The sequence below is a fragment of the Pristis pectinata genome, chromosome 3 (assembly GCF_009764475.1).
Source record: "Pristis pectinata isolate sPriPec2 chromosome 3, sPriPec2.1.pri, whole genome shotgun sequence".
Taxonomy (NCBI): domain Eukaryota; kingdom Metazoa; phylum Chordata; class Chondrichthyes; order Rhinopristiformes; family Pristidae; genus Pristis; species Pristis pectinata.
Window position 1 is genome coordinate 135,016,925 of NC_067407.1, and position 14,713 is coordinate 135,031,637.

Below are 14,713 nucleotides of genomic sequence, written 5' to 3' on the forward strand. Positions count from 1 at the left end.
GCCATTGAGTGCGTTGGGAAATCCTGAGACAAGGAGCTACAGAAACGAACATTCTTTTCTTCTAGAGGACTAAGATCAACCAATAGGAGCAGAGAGAATTAGGCCCCACCGCTCCAGAATCCAAACAAGCCTGGAATCCACCACAACAGAAGTAAGATCTGGACTAGGTCCAACTGGGATGCAATCAGATATTTTATAAGATATTTATTTATTAGTCACATGTACATCGAAACACACAGTGAAATGTGTCTTTTTGCGTTGCTAAGAATGTGCTGGGGGCAGCCCGCAAGTGTCGCCACTCTTCCAGCGCTAACATAGCATGCCCACAGCTCCTAACCTGTACACCTTTGGAATGTGGGAGGAAACTGGAGCACCCGGAGGAAACCCACGCAGTCACGGGGAGAACGTACAAACTCCTCACAGGCAGCAGCAGGAATTGAACCCGTGTCACTGGCACTGTAATAGCATTACGCTAACCGCTATGCTACCGTTACGCCCCAAAAATACCATCCTGGAGATGCCAGGGATTGAACCCAGGACCTCACACATGCGAAGCGCGTGCTCTACCACTGAGCTACATCCCCAAGCATCTGATAGCATCAGGCAGTGCCACAGTGGCTCCTGAAGGGGCTCAGAGTGGGGGAATTCTTACCCAACCCATCCTCCCCCAAACACCTGCCTAGGGTTCAGAACATAATTTTTTGTCTCTCCTTGGGGAGTGTATTAGGGTTAGAGACATTGAAGTTGTGGCAGGTTGTGTGGAGCAGATGGTTAACTCCTGTCCAGGGCAATCCAAGCTGTGCAATCCTTCATCAACCTCACTGATCCTAACATCAGCTCGGAACGCTGGCTGTTGATTTATAGCTGGTAGAACTGTCACACCGCTCATTCAGTGCCTGATCACTGAAAGTAGACAGCTGTGCTCCAGATCACTCGACTGATCTGAGGTACTCGGGCCGCGAGTTGACTCTCCCCTTGGAACCTATTCATCCAACTTCAAAGCACATCTGTTTACCAGAGAAAGAAGACATAAATCCAGCTGTTGGCTTTCACTCTGCCCCAGAAACAGCTGGATGATCTGACGTGATGGAGACACAGAGACTCTCAACTGAGCAGCGTGAGTCCTGCCTGATTCTTGCTGCTCCCTTTTAGTTTTTGCCCTGTCATTGCCTGGCTGTGCCTCATCACCACTGGGTCCAGGTCCCACGTACAGGCTGAGAGAGTAAGATCAATTCCTCTCTTCCTCATGAGGCAGCCCACGGGATCAGGTTACTTCCCACTGGCTATAAACTTCAGCGGAGAAGAATATCGTAGTGGCTCATAAATCCAGGATTGCTGCCAGTTCTAACAGTAACAGCGATTCCAACAGAATCACATCACGAAGATGACACTGTCATCCCTGACGAAGGGTTAATTGCACTGACCAAACAAGGGGACATGTTTGGATTTGGTGGTGGAAGTGGGGGAGGCAAGAGGTCAGGTTCAATTAACTTCAAATACTCTGCCTCTTGTGTCCCAACTCATGCCATCCCGTCCACACATCACCCCGTACTCTCCCATATACTCATGACTGTGTGGCCAGATTCTGCTCCAGCTTCATCTACAAGTTTTCAGATGACACCACTGTAGTGGGCCGTATCTCAAATAACGATGAGTGAGAGTACAGCAAGGAGATAGAGAGCTTAGGGACATGGTGTCAGGACAAGAACCTTTCCCTCGATGTCAGCAAAACAAAAGAGCTGGTCATTGACTTCAGGAAAGGGGACGGTGTACATGCACCTGTCTACATCAATGACGCTGAGTTCGAGATGGCTGGGAGCTTCAAGTTCCAAGGAGTGAACATCACCAATAGCCTGTCCTGATCCAACCACGTAGACACCATGGAGAAGAAAGCTCACCAGCGCCTCTACTTCCTCAGGAGACTAAAGAAATTTGGCATGTCGCCTTTGACACTCACCAACTTTCTTGGATGAGCCATAGAAAGCATCCCATCTGGATGCATCACGGCTTGGTATGGCAACTGCTCTGTCCAGGACCACAAGAAACTGCAGAGAGTTGTGGACACAGCTCAGCGCATCATGTATTGGGACTCCATCTCAAAGCCCTGAAGCAAGATTCCTTCTGGTCGCTGCCTGCGTTTAGTTCTGAGGAAGAATCCTGACTCCAGTCTCGTACCGGGGTTCCGCATTTGAGTTCTCTGTGATCTCATGTGACATTGTGATAGATAGTTTCTCTCTCCACAGATGCTGCCTGACCTGCTGAGTGTTTCCATGACAGTTTCTGTTTTTGTTTTGGGCTTCCAACATCTGCAGTGTTTTTTTTGATTTTCATCCACCTTTGACATGTCCTGGGAAGCCATCTAACTCAAGGGCAATGAGGGATGGGCAATAAATGCCTTCCTCCCAGCCACTCCCCAATGCTGAAAAATGAATGTGTTTAAAATAATTCTCTTTTGTGGTTCACTCTGCATTTTTATTTGTTAATGCTTCTTGTGAAAACCCCCATGTTAAAATCATTCCTGCTGCCGACATTAAAGCTTTGCAAGGCAATGAGCAGGGACATGTCCAGTCCAAGCTGGTAGCTCTTTGTGACTTTCAACCATGGCTTTGCACAGAATGACCAGTCCCAGAAATGCAAGCGGTTTCCAAGGCAACGGCGAGCTGGCCGTGCCACATCAATTATCGCTCTGCTGCTCCCTAACACAAAGGCAGGAGGTGGAAGGGTTGGAGAAACGATGTTTTCACAGCTTTAGACAGCGTGAAAATCGAGACAACAAACAGTCCAATTATTGACATACTTTCCCTGTGTGACCAACTGACCTGTCAACAATCAGCTGCTCAGCCACAAACTGGCAGTAATTGCTGGTCTTAGTTGAAAATATGAGGTCTAGTCAGTAATTAACTAAACCCGGGAGCAATGGGGGAGTGAACATGCTTCATCACATTAGCTTTGCCCTTCTGATGATGTTCTCATTGTCATACAGTAAACGAGTCCTTCAGACCATTGTGAGCGCACTCACCATCCAGCACCCACTTGCACTCATTCCATTTTAGTCTAAAGCTAGAGGACATAAGTTTAAGGTGAGAAGGGTATTGGTATTAGTTTATTATTGTCACGTGTACCGAGATCCAGTGGAAAAACTTTTGTTTGCGTTCCATCCAGGCAGATCATGCCATATATAAGTACATTGAGGTAGTAAAAAGAAAACAGAATATAGTGTAGCAGGTGCCAGAGAAAGTGCAGTGTAAGTGGACAAATAACGTGCAATCTAGATAGATTGGGAGATGATCAAGGAGATCAAGGGCAGGCACAGTAGTGTAGCAGTTAGCGTAATGCTATTACAGCACCAGAGACCCCGGTTCAATTCCGGCTGCTGCCTGTAAGGAGTTTGTACGTTCTCCCAGTGTCTGCGTGGGTTTCTTCCTCCGGGTGCTCTGGTTTCCTCCCACATTCCAAAGACGTACAGGTTAGGAAGTTGTGGGCATGCTATTTTGGCTCTGGAAGCGTGGTGACACTTGCGGGCTGCCCCCAGAACACTCTACGCAAAAGATGTATTTCACTGTGTGTTTCAATGTGACTAATAAAGATACCTTATCTTACCTTATCTTAAAAGTGCTCTGTAGTCACAGACAGCCTGAAAACTCCTACCAACAGGCACCCCAGAGTCTCACAGTTTCTGACCTACCCTGAATCCCACCATAACTAACACCATGGAGGAGACTCTTGGCTTCTGTACAGGATGCATTTCACTGTGTGTTTTGATATACATGTGACTAATAAAGATAACTTATCTGATCCCGCTGTTATAAGACTATTGAACAGACCTCTTATACGATAAGATGGACTCTTGATCTCACAATCTACCTCGTCATGGCCTTGCACCTTATTGTCTGCCTGCACTGCACTTTCTCTGTAACTGTAACATGGTACTCTGCATACTCTGCATTCCGTTATTGCTTCACCTTGTACTACGTCAACGCACTGATGTGATGCAATGATCTGTATGGATGGCATGCAAAACAGAGTTTTTCACTGTACTTTGGTACATGTGACAATAATAAACCAACTTACCAACTTAATGCTCTGATTATCCGGCACACTGAAGACCTTGGTGGTACTGGATTGGCAGATTTTCCAGACTATTGGATGTGATTTCCATTAATATTTCACCAATCTTTTAGTTCACTTTTTTAGCTGTTACACAGTGTGATAATAAATTTTCTAGTGAACCAGGTATGTTGAGGGAATTGTTGGAACCAGGGTTTGGGTGAATTGGAAGGGACCGTAGGAACCGAGACCCGGTGAGTGAATGGGAGATTGAGAACCAGGGCCCAGTGTATTAGAGGGAGGACAGCAAACAGTACCTACTGAGCTAGGTGCCAAACCAGCAGGAATTCCAAACAGTGGGAGGGCAGATTATCGGAGTTCCATTGCATTATGAATAAAATACAGTTCTGGAAAAACATTCCTGCAACGATTGTTGCCATCTCCTGATCAAGGCCACTGAAGTAATTTTTCTGAGATTTGTAACATGGGGAAAGGTGGCAACCAATCTGTGCAGAGCAAGATCCCAGGATAGCAAGCTGATACATCTGTTCACAGTTGTCATGAGGGACTAGGAGACACAGAACTAAAGAAAGAAAGGTTTTCATTTATCCGGCGCCTTTCACAGCCTCAGCACTGCATAAGGCGTTTTGCAACTAGTGAAGTATTTGTAAAACACTGAAAAAAGTAAGGATATAATGTGTCATAGAGTCACAAGAGTCATACAGCAAGGAGATGGCCCAATCTCCCTGTGGGAGCCTGAAGTCCTTCAAGTCCCCAGCAAGCTCCACAAAGTGCAATGTGATAATGATCAGAATCTGGCAAATGAAAACTGAAAACCTGCAGGTGTTGGAAATCTGAAATAAAAGCAGAAATTGTTGGAAACACTCAGCGGGTCAGGCAGCATCAACAGAAAGAGAAACAGAGTTATTTTTCAGGTCAAAGAATATTTCCAGAATAATCTGATAGTTTTGTGAATGTTAGTGAAGGGTCCAACATTTATTTCTCTTCTTAAAAGTAGTGGGATACCTTACAACCAGCTGAGAGGAAAAGGAGAGCACTATTGAGCCTCTTCTCACTGTCAAGTTCCCCTGATCGCCGGGTGAGGTGGTGACAGCTTGTGGAATATTTGCCCAACATTAAGACCAAACATCTCAGTGTCTGAGAGTGGTGCTGAATGACCGAAATGTGTCATAGACATTAGTCAGATTGCAGAGCAGGCAATTAGAGAGAGGTTATTTAATCCACCTGTCACCTCGTATGTGAGAGTATTTGTCGCAAGTGCTGGTGGACTGACACTTTGAAGTCTTACTCTTTTTGAAAACAAACACCAGCCCTTGGTCTGAGTTGTGAGATCACCTTTTGTTTAGATTACACTCTCTCTCACGCACACACCGTCACAAACACAAAGCCTTTATGTGCACACCCCCACTGAGGCATGCATACACATAAAAAGACACACACATTCATATATTCCGATTCACATAGAAAGCCAGATATATATTCAGATACATTTACACACACCCACACACACATGTTTACACAGTTCCCCAAACAGAATCTTTTTCACATATTTTAAGGAACAAACTAAAACTGGGCAGCACAATAGTGCAGCTAGTAGAGCCACTGCCTCACAGCACCAGAGACCTGGGTTCAATCCTGACCTCCGTTGCTGTCTGTGTGAAGTAAATGGGTAAATTGGTTTATTATTGTCACATGTACCGAGATACAGTGAAAATCTTGTCTTGCATACCAATCGTACAGATCAATTCATTACACAGTGCATTGAGGTAGTGCAGGGTAAAACAATAACAGAATACAGAATAAAGTGCTACAGCTACAGAGAAAGTGCAGTGCAGGCAGACAATAAGGTGCAAGGTCATAACGAGGTAGATTGTGAGGTCAAGAGTTCATCTTATAGTACTAAGGACCATTCAATTATCTTATAACAGCGGGATAGAAGCTGTCCTTGAGCCTGGTGGTATGTACTTTCAGGCTTTTGTATCTTCTGCCCATTGGGAAAGAGGAGAAGAGAGAATGTCCGGGGTGGGTGGGGTCTTTGATTTCCTGGCTGCTTTACCGAGGTAGTGAGAAGTGTAGACAAGAGTCCATGGAGGGGGGGAGCTGGCGTCCGTGATGCGCTGAGCTGTGTCCACAACTCTCTGCAGTTTCTTGCGGTCACAGGCAGAGCAGTTGCTGTACTAAGCCATGATGCATCCAGATGGGATGCTTTCCATGGTGCATCGATAAAAATTAATGAGGGCCAAATTTCTTTAACTTCCTGAGGAAGTAGAGGTGCTGGTGAGCTTTCTTGGCTGTGGCGTCTACGTGGTTGGACCTGGTGATGTTACTCCTCAGAACGAAGTTCTCAACCCTCTCGACCTCAGCACCATTGATGTAGACAGGAGCATGTACACCGCCCCTTTTCTTGAAGTCAATGACCAGCTCTTTTGTTTTGTTGACATTGAGGGAAAGGTTGTTGTCATGACACCATTCCACTAAGCTCTCTATCTCGTTCCTGTACTCCGACTCATCGTTATTTGAGATACGGCCCACTACAGTGGTGTCATCTGCAAACTTGTAGATGGAGTTAGAGCAGAATCTGGCCACACAGTCGTGAGTGTATAGGGAGTAGAGTAGAGGGCTGAGGACGCAGCCTTGTGGGGCACCAGTGTTGAGAATAATCCTGCTGGAGGTGTTGCTGCCTATCCTCACTGATTGCGGTCTGTTGGTCAGAAAGTCAAAGATCCAGTTGCAGAGGGAGGTGTTCAGTCCCAGGTCTCGGAGTTTGGTGATGAGTTTGCTTGAAATTATAGTATTGAAGGTGGAGCTGGAGTCAATAAACAATAGTCCAACGTAGGTGTCTTTACTGTAGGTGGGAACCTCAGACTGAAGCAGGGAGAGGTTAAAAATGTCTGCAAATACCCCCACCAGCTGATCTGCACAGGATCTGAGGACACGGCCAGGGATACCATCTGGGTCAGATGCTTTCTGCGGGTTCAGTCTCCGGAAGACCGATCTTATGCCCTCAATGGTGACCATGGGTTCAGGTGTATTGGAGGCTGTCAGGGTGGGTGGTAACATACCAATCCCCTTTTAGTCAGGTACAATAGTATAGTGGTTAGCATAATGCTTTACAGTGCCAGCGACCTGGCTTCAATTCCCACCGCTGTCTGTAAGGAGTTTGTACGTTCTCCCTGTGTGTCTGCATGGGTTTCCTCCGGGTGCTCCAGTTTCCTCCCACGTTCCAAAGACGTACGGGTTAGGAAGTTGTGGGCATTCTATGTTGGCGCCGGAAGCGTGGCAACACTTGCGGGCTGCCCCCAGAACACTCGACGCAAAAAAGATTCATTTCACTGTGTGTTTCAATGTACATGGGACTAATAAAGATATCTTATCTCTTATTTTATCTTGTTCAAAACAGGCACAGAATGTGTTAAGCTCATCGGGAAAGGATGCGCTGTTGTTGGTGATGCTGCCTAACTTTTTTTTTGACTTTGCAGCCTGTTATAGCATGTAAACCCTGCCACAATTGACAGCTGGTCTGAGGCTCGATTTTGGACTGTTCTGTTTTGGAGTTTGCAACTCCTCCATGTGATGCTCTGGTTTCCTCCGACATCACAAAGATATGTGGATCAGTAGGTTAATGGTCCACTGTAAATTGTCCCTAGTGTGTAGGTGAGTGGTAGAATCAGGAGGGAGTTGATGAGACTGTGGGGGGACTGGGATTAATGTAAGATTAGTCTGAAAATTTGTGGTTGATGGTTGGCAGGGACTCAGTGGGCCGAAGGGCCTGCTCCTGTGTTGTATTGCTCTATAACTCTTCAACCATGGAGAGTACCCTCCACTGAGCCACTTCATACTTAACTCAACATCCCACATGGGATCTTGCTGGGTAAAAAGCAACTGTTCAATTTTCCAGTCGACAGCATAGAGGGATTTTGCATTGTCCCCACTGGTGGTGGTGAGAGGGCAGCTGAGAGTCAGAGAGAGATACAGCACAGAAACAGGCCCTACAGCCCAACTCGTCCAGTCAACCTAGGTGTCCACCTAAGGACATAGAATATAGAACATAGAACATTACAGCATAGTACAGGCCCTTCGGACCACAATGTTATGTCGACATTTTATCCTGCTCTAAGATCTATCTAACCCTTCCCTCCCACATAGCCCTCCATTTCTCTGTCATTCATGTGTCTAAGAGTCTCTTAAATGTCCCTAATGTATCTGCCCCCACAACCTCTGCCGGCAGTGCGTTCCACGCACCCACCACTCTGTGCAAAAGAACTTACCCCTGACATCCCCCTTATACCTTCCTCCAATCACCTTAAAATTATGTCTCCTCGTGTCAGCCATTGTCACCCTGGGAAAAAGTCTCTGACTGTCCACTCGATCTATGCCTCTTTTCATCTTGTACACCTCTATCAAGTCACCTCTCATCCTCCTCTCCAAAGAGAAAAGCCCTAGCTCACTCAACCTATCCTCATAAAATATGCTCTCCAATCCAGGCAACATCTAATCCCATTTGCCAGTGTTTGGCCCATGTCCCTCAAAACCTTTCCTTAACCCTGGACATTCTCTCTTCTCCCCCCTCCCATCAGGCAGAAGATACAAAAGCCTGACAGCATGTACCACCAGGCTCAAGGACAGCTTCTATCCCGCTGTTATAAGACTATTGAACGGACCTCTTGTACAATAAGATGGACTCTTGACCTCACAATCTACCTCATCATGGACTTTGCACCTTATTGTCTGCCTGCACTGCACTTTCTCTGTAACTGTAACACTTCATTCTTCATTCTGTTATTGCTAGTGCAGGCATGGTAGTGTAGTGGTTAGCGTAACGTTTTACAGCATCAGCGACCCGGGTTCAATTCCGGCCACTGTTTACAAGGAGTTTGTACATTCTCCCCATGTCTGTGTGGGTTTCCTCCGGGTGCTCCAGTTTCCTCCCACATTCCAAAGGTGTACGGGTTAGGAAGTTGTGGACATGCTATGTTGCTGCCAGAAACGTGGTGACACTTGTGGGCTGCCCCCCAGAACACTCTACCAAAAGATGCATTTCACTGTGTGTTTCGATGTACATGTGACCAATAAAGATATCTTATCTTTTCCCTTGTACTACCTCAATGCACTGATATGATAAAATAATCTGTATGGGTGGCATGCAAAACAAAGTTTTTCACTGTACCTCGGTACATGTGACAATAATAACCCAATTACCAATTACTAATGTACTTATTCAAATGTCTTTTATATGTTGTTCTTGTACCTACCTCAGCTGCTTTCTCCGGCAGCTTTTGCCATATACGCACCACTCTCTGCATGAAGAAGTTGCCCCTTCAAGTCACTATTAAATCTCTCCCCTCTCACCTAAACCTAAGCCTGCAAGTTTTTGGCTCCCTTTCCCTGGGAAATACACTTTGAGCATTCACCCCGCTTATGCTGCTTTGGATTTTATACACCTCTATAAGGTCATCCCTCAGTCTCCTAAGCTCCAAGCAATAAAGTCCTAGCCTGCCCAACCTGAGGGGCAAAGGTCTGAGATTCCCCGATGCGCAGATGATGAGTGAGCACGTAACCTCCAGTTCAGATCAGTTCTGTGCAAAGCATGAAGAAGTGAGAGGAAAGTTGTAGCCAAGACGTTGAGAGTGGGACTTCTCTATGCAACATATGGTGCATTTTGAAAGCTGTGTTTGAACTCCCAATGATTTAAACATTGATGAGCAGAAGTAGGTACTTTCCTTTAACCTTCGACGACCCAGTGCCTTGGGGGAAATCGCCGGATACTCAGTGTCATGAGACGATCTTTATTCCAATCCAAAAGTACTGATTGAAGTCTCCTTTCTAAAGCTTGACCCCTGAGGAGCTGTTCACAGCCTGGCCTGGTAGTATAGCTGCTTGCCACCTGAGCACGCAGCTCCTGTTAATGAACAACCAACCCAGCTGATTAACACTAACTCATTCATCTTCAACACACTTCACCGGGATTGCATCTTGTAGAGCCCTCAGGATATTGAGAACAGAAGACCGGGGGAAGGCTGATAATGAATGAACTGCTATAAGCACAAGAATGCTATTGGTGTATTGTACGGCATCACTCTCTACCACAGTGTAGAAAGCACAGATTTTATCATTCAGCAATAAAGTTCTAGTCTGAAAATAAGCTACAATCTTAAAGTGTAATTACAGAACATAGAACGTAGAACATTAAAGCATAGTACAGGCCCTTCAGCCCACAACGTTGTGCCGACATTTTATCCTGCTCTAAGCTCTATCTAACCCTTCCCTCCCACATAACCCCCCATTTCTCTATCACTCATGTGTCTATCTAATAATCCCTAATGCATCTGCCCCCACAACCTCTGCCGGCAGTGCATTCCACACACTCACCACTTTGTGTGTAAAAAACTTACCCCTGACATCTCCCTTATATCTTACTCCAATCACCTTAAAATTATGTCCCCTCGTGTTAGTCATTGTCGCCCTGGGAAAAAGTCTCTGACTGTCCACTCTATCTATGCCTCTTATCATCTTGTACACCTCTATCAAGTCACCTCTCATCCTCCTTCTCTCCAAAGAGAAAAGCCCGAGCTCACTTAACCTATCCTCATAAGACATGCTCTCCAATCCAGGCAGCATCCTGGTAAATCTCCTCTGCACCCTCTCTAAAACTTCCACATCCTTCCGATAATGAGGCAATCAGAACGGAACACAATACTCCAAGTGTGGTGTAACCAGAATTCCATAGAGCTGCAACATTACCTCATGGCTCTTGAACTCAATCCCCTGATTAATGAAGGCCAACACACCTTCTTAACAACCCTATCGACCTGCGCGGCAACCTTGAGGGATCCATGGACGTGGACCCCAAGATCCCTCTGTTCCTCCACACTGCTAAGAGTCCTGCTATTAACCTTGTATTCTGCCTTCAAATTCGATCTCCCAAAGTGTATCATTTCACACTTATCACACTTTTAATTACTAATCTGTAATTAAAAAATAGAAGATTGAAGATAAGACATAGTGAGAGTTGGGACGTCATGTTACAACTGTACAAGACATTGGTGAGACCGCACTTGGAGTACTGTGTGCAGTTCTGGTCGCCCAGCAAGAGGAAGGATGTCATTAGGAGGGAGAGGGTGCAGAAAAGATTCACAAGGATGTTACCAGGACTGGAGGGCTCGGGTTATAAGGAGAGGCTGGATAGGCTGGGACTTTTTTCCCTGGAGCGAAGGAGGCTGAGGGGTGAAGTTATAGATTAATATAAAATCACAAAGGAAGTAAATAGGAAAAACTAGATTTGTGAGAGGAGAAAGATTTAAAGGGATTGAAGGGGCAAATTTTTTTCACACAGAGGGTGGTGGGTATATGGAACCATCTGCTAGAGGAAGCTGTAGGGGTAGTTACAATTATAACGTTTAAAAGACATTTAGACAGGTACATGGATAGGAAATGTTTAGAGGGATATGCGTCAATCGCAGGCAAGTGGGACTTCCTCAGACAGACAACCGGGTTGGCATGGATGAGTTGGGCTGAAGGGCCTGTTTCCTTGCAGTATAACTCTATGACCCTAACATTGTGAACACCATTTAGCAGGAAAGGTTCACACCACATAAATGATGTGAATGCAGAATGTGACTTTACCTGAACATAAGAAAATTGGAGCAGGAGTAGGCCATCAAGCCTGCCCCACCATTCAATATGACCATGGCTGATCTACCCCAGGACTCACGTCCTTTTCTGCGTCGGTTCCCCTAGCTCTCAAATTGCTGAACTTTCAATAATTTAGAGTCATAACAAGACACAGCACGGAAACAGGCCCTTCGGCCCACCGAGTCCATGCCAACCATCAGACACCCATTTACATCAATCCTACATTAATCCCATTTTTTATTGGTATTGGTTTTGGTTTATTATGGTCACTTGTACTGAGGTACAGTGAAAAGCTTGTATTGATACTGATCGTACAGGTCAATTCATTACACAGTGCAGTTACATTGAGTTAGTACAGAGTGCATTGAGGTAGTACAGGTAAAAACAATAACAGTACAGAGTAAAGTGTCACAGCTACAGAGAAAGTGCAGTGCAATAAGGTGCAAGGTCACAACAAGGTGGATCGTGAGGGTCAGAGTCTATCTCATTGTAGAAAGGAACCGTTCAATAGTCTTATCACAGTGGGATAGAAGCTGTCCTTAAGCCTGGTGGTATGTGCCTTCAAGCTGTATCTTCTACCTGATGGAAGAGGAGAGACGAGCGAATGATCCGGGTGGGAGGAGTCTTTGATTATGCTGGATGATTCGCCAAGGCAGCGAGAGGTAAAGACAGAGTCCAAGGAGGGGAGGCTGGTTTCCGTGACACGCTCTACCCAATATTCTCGCCACACTCTCATCAACTGCTCCCAGATTCCACTGCTCACCCCCATATGAGGGGCAATTTACAGCAGCCAAATAACCTCCCAACCCGTACGTCTTTGCAATGTGGGAGGAAACTGGAGCACCCAGGGGAAACCCACATGGTCACAGGGAGAATGTGCAAACTCCACACCAACAGCACTGGAGCTCAGGATTGAACCTGGGTCTTTAGCACTTTGAGACAGCGGCTCTACAGTGTCAATGTGCTGCCCTTCATCAACTTCCTTTTTAAATAGCTCCAATGATGTAGCTTCCACAACCTTCTAGGATAGAAAATTCCAGAATTTCACCACCCTCTATGAGAAGATGTTCCTACTCCCCTCAGTTTTAGATGACTGCCCCCTAATCTTGTAACCAGATCTTGCTCCACCCTTTCCCTCTACCCCTTTCTACTGGCTACCTCCCCTCTTTCTCTCCAGTCCAGATCTCAACCTGGATCACGACCCGAAATGTCAACTGTCCATTTCCCTCCACAGGTGCTGCCTGACCCACCAGCACTTCCTGTGTTGCTCCAGATTCCAGTATCTGCAGTGTCTTGTGTCTCCCTAATCATGTAGCTTTGTTTCCTTGTTTCAGATTCTTCCCAGAATGGAAACACCCTGATATTTGCCCTGAGGATGTGGAAGGGTGGGTTAGTAAGTTTGCTGATGATACAAAGGTTGGTGGTGTAGTGCATAGTGTAGAAGGTTGCTGAAGATTACAACAGGATATCGATAGGATGCAGACCTGGGCTGAGAAGCGGCAGATGGAGTTCAACCCGGAAAAGTGTGAAGTGTTACACTTCGGGAGATCAAATTCGAAGGCAGAATACAAGGTTAATTGCAGGACTCTTAGCAGTGTGAAGGAACAGAGGGATCTTGGGGTTCATGTCCATAGATCCCTCAAGGTTGCCATGCAGATTGATAGGGTTGTTAAGAAGGCATATGGAATGTTAGCCTTCATTAGTCGGGGTATTAAGTTCAAGAGCCGCGAGGTGATGTTGCAGGTCTATAGAACTCTGGTCAGACCACACTTGGAGTATTGTGTTCAGTTCTGGTCACATTCTGTAAATGTGGAAGCTTTAGAGAGGGTGCAGAGGAGATTTACCAGGATGTTGCCTGGACTGGAGAGCATGTCTTATTAGGATAGGTTGAGCAAGCTAGGGCTTTTCTCTTTGGAGAGAAGGAATATGAAAAGTGACTTGATAGAGGTGTACAAGATGATATGAGGCATAGATCGAGTGGACAGTCAGAGACATTCTTCCCAGGGCAACAATGGCTAACACAAGGGGACATAATTTTAAGGTGATTGGATGAAGGTATAAGGGGGATGTCAGAGGTAAGTTTTTTTACACAGAGAGTGGTGGGTGTGTGGAACGCACTGCCTGCAGAGGTTGTGGGACCTGATACATTAGGGACATTTAAGAGACTCTTAGATAGACACATGAATGATAGAGAAATGGGAGGCTATGTGGGAGGGAAGGATTAGATAGATCTTAGAGCAGGATAAAATGTCGACACAGCATTGTGGGCCGAAGGGCCTGTACTGTGCTGTGGTGTTCTATGTTCCATGAAATGCCCCTGAGGATCTTATGTTTTGATAAGACCACCTCTCATTGTTTTAAATATAGACCCAGATGGAGTTAAGCCAAGCCCAGAAGACATAAAATGGGAGCACCAAACGGCAAGAAAGATCAGAGATGTTTTCTTTGAATAATCCAAGATGCTGGCAGAGTAAAATAAAAACTCATAATGTTGGAAACACTCAGCAGGTCAGGCAGCATCTGAAAGAGAAACAGGGTTAACATGTTAGGTCAGAGACCCTTCATCAGAACTGATCTTCCAATGGAGTTTATTGTTGTCATCTGCACAAGTACATGTGTGTACAGGTGCAATGAAAAACTTACTTGCAGCAGAACCACAGGCACATAAATTCATGTAAGCAGCATTCACAAAAAAACATAAATTAAACATAAATTATACACAATCTTTACAAGAAAGAACACAATTAGAACGAACGTGGTCATAGTGTCAACATGGTCATAGTGTTGCTATACTGAGGTAGTGATTAGGGTTGTGCAGGTTGGTTCAAGAACAGAATGGTTGAAGGGAAGTAGCTGTTCTTGAACCTGGTGGTGTGGGACTTCAGGCTTCTGTACCTCCTGCCCAATGGTAGCTGTGAGAAGATGGCATGGCCCGGATGGTGGGGATCTTCGATGTTACCTTCTTGAGGCAGTGCCTCATGTATATACTACCGATGGTGGAGAGGGATGTGCC

At 45.7% G+C, this 14,713-nt stretch overlaps 1 non-coding gene across 1 annotated transcript; it reads right to left on the bottom strand.

Annotated features, from left to right (window-relative positions):
• Window positions 1–512: 512 nt before the first annotated feature.
• trnaa-cgc (transfer RNA alanine (anticodon CGC)) lies at window positions 513–584 on the bottom strand. Its single transcript has one exon. It is a non-coding gene; the product is annotated as a tRNA-Ala (tRNA).
• Window positions 585–14,713: the final 14,129 nt, after the last annotated feature.